Consider the following 6,056-nt stretch of genomic DNA (forward strand, 5'->3'; position numbering starts at 1 on the left):
TCCAAAGAGTCTTTTGTCCCCACCATTCTACTGAGCGTGCCCTTGTCTAGCTCCACAGCCCCCAGGGATGTTTTTTCACCTGGACTTCGCACCGACTGTGGTCCTTGCTCTGGACAGTTCTAAGCCCTGGTCTCCTGAGGAGAGTGACTCTGGTTCTAAAGGTCTTCATACAAGATACACCAGGGAATTCCCTGTTGGTACAATGGTTAGGACTCAGCGCTTTCACAGCAGGGGCCCCGGGTTCGATCAAACCCTGGTTGGGAAAGATCCTGCAAGCCATGCATGGTGAACCCCCACCCTCCAAAAAAAATGATACACCAAAGGAACAGGGAAAGGGAACTGAAACCAGTTGGGTAAGAGAAAACTAGGGCTCTTTCTGCTTCTCAATGGGCCCGAGAATACACCAATACGGTACTTGTTTTAAGAGCATTTGGGGAGTAGACTGGGTCCTTTTAGAGACTCAAACACCTGACTCTTTTTCTCAAGCTCCATCCTCTGTGGGATGCAGAATTCAACCCTCTCAACATCAAGAGTCAAAGAATCTGGGTAGCCAGGTCCCTTCTCTCTCAAGGAATTGGGATAAAGAGAGAGGCAAGGACTGAGGTGAGAAGAATCAGAGATAATAATGAAAGGCAGAGATGAAGATGAGAGAGACAAGAACCAGAAACACAGAGTGCTCTCACAGGTGGGAGGCGGAGAAGCTGACAGTGGGACAAGACAGAACAGTCCCCATGCACTCACCACTACCAAGATTAATGCCATAATCCTCTGCTCCTGTGGAAGCTCATTAGTAGGCTTCTAGACTAAAGACATGGCAGTCTTTCTGAAATTTTAAGAAAGTATCATCCAAGGGTATCACGGTGATATGGGGGAATATGGGAAAATAGAGACAGAGGTAAGGACAGTCCTCCTAAAAACATTATTCCCAAGGTCTTGTATCAATTAGGGTGCTTTCAATTATCAGTAATTTGCAATTTACAATTACGCCTAACAATGGCTTAAACCAAGACAACATTTATGGTTTACTTTACAAGCATTCTGGAGATGGGTTAGGTTAGTACTAGGTTAGTCTAAATAATGTCTGAATAATATCATCAAAACCACATTTATTTTATTTTACTTTTTTATTAAAGTATAGTTGATTTACAATGTTGTGTTAATTTCTGCTGTACACGAAAGTGACTCAGTTATACACATATATATTCTTTTTCATATTCTTTTCCATTCTGGTTTATCACAGGATATTGAATATAGTTCCCTGTGCTATACAGTAGGACCTTGTGGTTTGTCCATTCCATATATACTAGTTTGCATCTGCTAACCCCAAGCTCCCAATCTTTCCCTCCCCCGCCCCAAACCCTCCCCTTGGCAACCAATTTTTACAAATTCCCAGGGACCTCCCTGGCAGTCCAGTGGTTAAGACTCTGCACTTGCATTGCAGGGGGTGTGGGTCTGATCCCTGGTCCAGGAACTAAGATCTCACATGCTGCGTGGTGCGGCCAAAAATAAAAATATAATAAAATAAAAAGTTTTCAAAAAGCAAAATACAAATTTTCACGTGCTTTACCTTTTTATGAACACCTCTGGTTTTAAATCTCGGCTTCAAGTAAAGTACCCTTGTTGCCTGATGACTTTGTTTTGAAATAAATCAGTTTACAATAGCACTCAGCATTTCCCTTGCTTTCTGCAAATAATCACTCACAAATTGCCTGTCATCATATAACACACTCCTGATGAGTTGGCAAGACAGAACTCAAAATGAATATTAGCTAGTCTTGTTATCAAAAGTCCTTTACCCACTCCACTGCTTTTACTCAGTCATCCTTTTTTCTCCCTTCCCCTCATGTCACCCCTAAGGTTTTTGCATTTTTAATGCAAAGAAGTTTACCCATCTCATTTGCATTCTTGACTCCTAGAAATGCTTTTTAATTCCCAAGAAATGTATACTCTTCAATGCCCAACTAAAATGTGACCATAGAAAATAAGGAACAACTAATAAAGACAAGAGGGCAAAGCCAGGAGTCATGAAGGATGGTGTACATCCTCTAGATAGGAGAACGAGTGCTTCCAAATTGACTGCCTGGACAGAGAACTCTTACTATTCCTGCCCATTGGCCTTGGTTGCAATAGAATAGTGCCTGCTATAACCTCTCCAGTTTTCTGTTCTTCACTGGAAGTTTTCATTGTGGATGCCCATTCTCATTGCATTATTGTATATTGGGTCGCTGAGGAGTCTTTTAAAGTTTATGGACTGCTCGCCACAAATATTTCTAGACCTGATTGAGTCTAAACTCCAAAATAAAACTTTGGAGCTGTCTCCCTTGGGAAGGATAGGGCTAGTTCTGTTTGGGGAGAAGAGTATACAGGGATGTTGTGTAGACAAATAAGTAGGATGTGGTAGAAACTGCCTGCTTCCTACTCGATATTCACCCCTCTCCTTCATGGCCAGAAGTGAGTGGAAATTCATCCGCCTAAAACAATGCTTTTGGCAGCCATCCTTCCAGCTAGATGCGAGTAAATTCTAAGCAATGAGAGGCAACTGGTTGCATCGCATCAGTACATAATTAGGACAGAGCTGAGGGGTCAAAAAGCAGCAGCAGTAAACAATCCTGGCATGACTGGCTTTGGTATCGTTCAGTTTGTCCCAACTGCTAATGAAAAACTAATGAAATCGAGCTCCACCTCGCGGCTGCCTAAAACAGCAAGGAAATGGGAGGCGCCTCATCCTCAGCTCTCTGACTCTCACTGGGAGAGGACTTTTGGGAGAGTTAGATTATTTTCCCTGGGAGCTTCTAGAGCGAATTTCTAAGACCATCTGAATGAGGAACTTTTTTTTCTTTTCCCTTATGGTTTAATCACAGAATATTGAATACAGTTCCCTGTGTGTCCCAGTAGGACCTTGCTGTTTTTATCCAAGGAAACTTTTTGTTTTGTTTTTAATCCAGAAGTCCCCTTCATTCCACAACGTACATTTCAGAGATTGGAGATCTCTCCTGTATTTCATCCCACCCTAACAGTTACCACTGCTACAAGATAAAAGAAAATCTGTGTAAATGTTTCATAATCTTGGGACGCTGCGGATTGCTCAACTGTGTTTTTCCCCTCACATTCCCATCTCATGCCCCTCCCAGCTCCAAATACCATCTAGATAACTGTTTCCCAAATGTTGGATCTACAACTGATACTGTTCCAACAGAATCGCTTGGGGAGGTATTTTTTTAAAAATATGGGTTAGACCACAATATTGTAAATCAACTATCCTCCAATAAAAAAAATTAAATTAAATAATTAAAAATAAAATAAAATATGGGTTAGGTCACTGCAGCATCAAGGCATCTGATTAATAAAGTCTGGTGCTTAATGCAGGAACCTGTTTGGTTTTTTTTTAATAAATTTATTTATTTTTGGCTGCGTTGGGTCTTCGTTGCTGCGCGAGGGCTTTTTCTCTAGTTGAGGCGAGCGGGGGGGCTACTCTTCGCTGCGGTGAGCGGGCTTATTGCGGTGGCTTCTCTTGTTGCGGAGCACGGGCTCTAGGTGCACAGGCTTCAATAGCTGTGGCTCGCGGGCTTTAGAGTGCAGGCCCAGTAGTTGTGGCACACAGGCTTAGTTGCTCCGCGGCATGTGGGATCTTCCCAGACCAGGTCTTGAACCTGTGTCCCCTGCATTGGCAGGAGGATTTTTAACCACTGCGCCACCAGGGAAGTCCTGTATTTTTCTTTTAAATTTATTTTATTTTTGGCTATGCTGGATCTTCATTGCTGTAGGTGGGCTTTCGCTAGTTGTGGCGAGCGGCGGCTACTCTTCGCTGTGGTGCACGGGCTTCTCATTGCGGTGGCTTCTCTTGTTGCGGAGCACGAGCTCTTGGCGCCCGGGCTTCAGTAGTTGTGGCACACGGGCTCAGTAGTTGTGGCTCGCAGGCTCTAGAGCACAGGCTCAGTAGTTGTGGCTCACGGGCTTAGTTGCTCCGCGGCATGTGGGATCTTCCCAGACTAGGGCTCGAACCCGTGTCCCCTGCATTGGCAGGCGGATTCTTAACCACTGCGCCACCAAGGAAGTCCCAGGAACCTGTATATATTCACAAAACTCCCTGGTAATTGTAATATGCAACAAGGTTCCTCCGATTATTAGCAGTTGAATAAATGTTCTCTTTACAATAGAATAAGAATTAATGGTAGATCTCGCAAACACAGAAACATCTTTATAGCCCACACCCAAGAACAAATGGTCTTCTTCAAGCAAAATAAACTTTGACAGAAAGGCTGTTGTCCCCAATATCTTGTTCAAGGCCCTCTGGGGCTACTCTGGTCTTGAATTGGCAGATGTGGGCAAGTTAAGCTGTCAATATTTTGTTCTTTCGATGAGGTGAGTTTCTCAGGAACAGTTAACAGAACTACTAATCTCTCAGAAAGAAGTCTTCCTCACCCTTTCCACCTCCAAACTCTCAGCTTCCATAATCATGTGAGCCAATACCTTATAATAAATCACACACACACACTACTGGAGAACCCGAATATATTCAAGAAATACTGTCTATTTTGTTGAGTATAATGGTGACTATAGTCTTTTTAAAATCCTTATCTGTTACAGATACATATTAAAGTATTTAAGGAGGAAATTATACTATATGACATTTGATTAAAAATATTCCTGGGGGGGGAGGAAGGGCAATCAGTGAAATCAACAAAAGGTTTAAAATTTTTGAAGCTTTCTACTCTTGCATATTTTTACATTTTCCACTTTAAAGTCTTAAAAATCACTCTATGGCCCAACAAATCCACTCCTAGATATATGCCCCACCAAAAAACAAAAAAAAAAAGGTGTGCCTATGAACACTAGGATAAATAACAGGTGAGGGAAAAACACAGTTGAACAACAGAGTGTGCCCAAGATGATAAAGTATTATTGCTGCTTCTTCATTTTCAATGTATGAGTTGTTATATCTGTAAATAAATGATTTTTTTCACATTACTTTTTCATTTTTGATGCTTAGTGTTATTAATACATATAACATCTACAGTGTTTTGTATCATATAATATTGATGTAGATACTGACAGATGATTCAGCTTGTAAACAGATGATGTAAACTTATGGTATTGATAAATACAGTGCAGTACTTTAAATGTATGTTCTCTCCCCTATGCCTTTTCTTTTTGGCCGTGCTGTGTGGCTTGCAGGATCTTAGTTCCCTGACCAGGGACTGAACCTGGGCCCATGGCAATGAAAGCACCGAGTCCTAACCACTGGACCGCCAGGGAATTCCCCCTTATATGACTTAATAACATTTTCTTTTCTCTAGCTTCATTGTAAGAATACAGTATATAATACATATAACATATAAAATATGTGTTAATCAACTGTTTGTTATTGGTAAGTCTTCCAATCAATAGAAAGCTATTAGTAGTTAAGTTTTGGGGGAGTGAAAAGTTATATAACGATTCCCAACTGCATAAGGGGGCAGCGCCCCTAACCCCTGCAATGATCAAGGGTCAATTGTACTAGGAGTTTTGGATGAATCGTGTATCCACTCCCCCCAACCGAAAAGAAGTATGTTGAAGTCCTAACCTCCAGTACCTCAGAAAATTGAGTTGTTATAGATGGAGTTTAGTTGAGATGAGCTCCTCCTGGAGTAGGGTGGGCTCCAAATCCAATAACTGGTGTTCTTAGAAGTTGGCCATGTGGAGACACAGAGGCACACAGGGAGCATGCCATGTGATGACAAAGACAGAGGTTGGAGTTATACAGCTGCAGACTAAGGAAAGCCAATAGTTGCCCATAAATCACCAGGAGCTAGGAAGAGGCAAGGAAGGAATCTTCAACAGGTTTCAGAGGGAGCATGGCCCTGATGACACCCTGACTTTGGACTTCTGGCCTCCAGAACTGAGACAGTAGTAAATTTCTGCTGTTTTAACCCGTTCAGTTAATAGTATACTTTGTTACAGCAGCTCTAGGAAACAAATAAACTAGGTTTTCATGGAGGAAAGCCGTGGCAAGCACGTCTGGCTATAAGTCTAAGCCATATTCATTCCCCATTTCAGCACAACCACCAAGACAAGTG

Source organism: Orcinus orca, chromosome 20 (genome assembly GCF_937001465.1).
Source record: "Orcinus orca chromosome 20, mOrcOrc1.1, whole genome shotgun sequence".
NCBI classification, from domain to species: Eukaryota; Metazoa; Chordata; class Mammalia; order Artiodactyla; family Delphinidae; genus Orcinus; species Orcinus orca.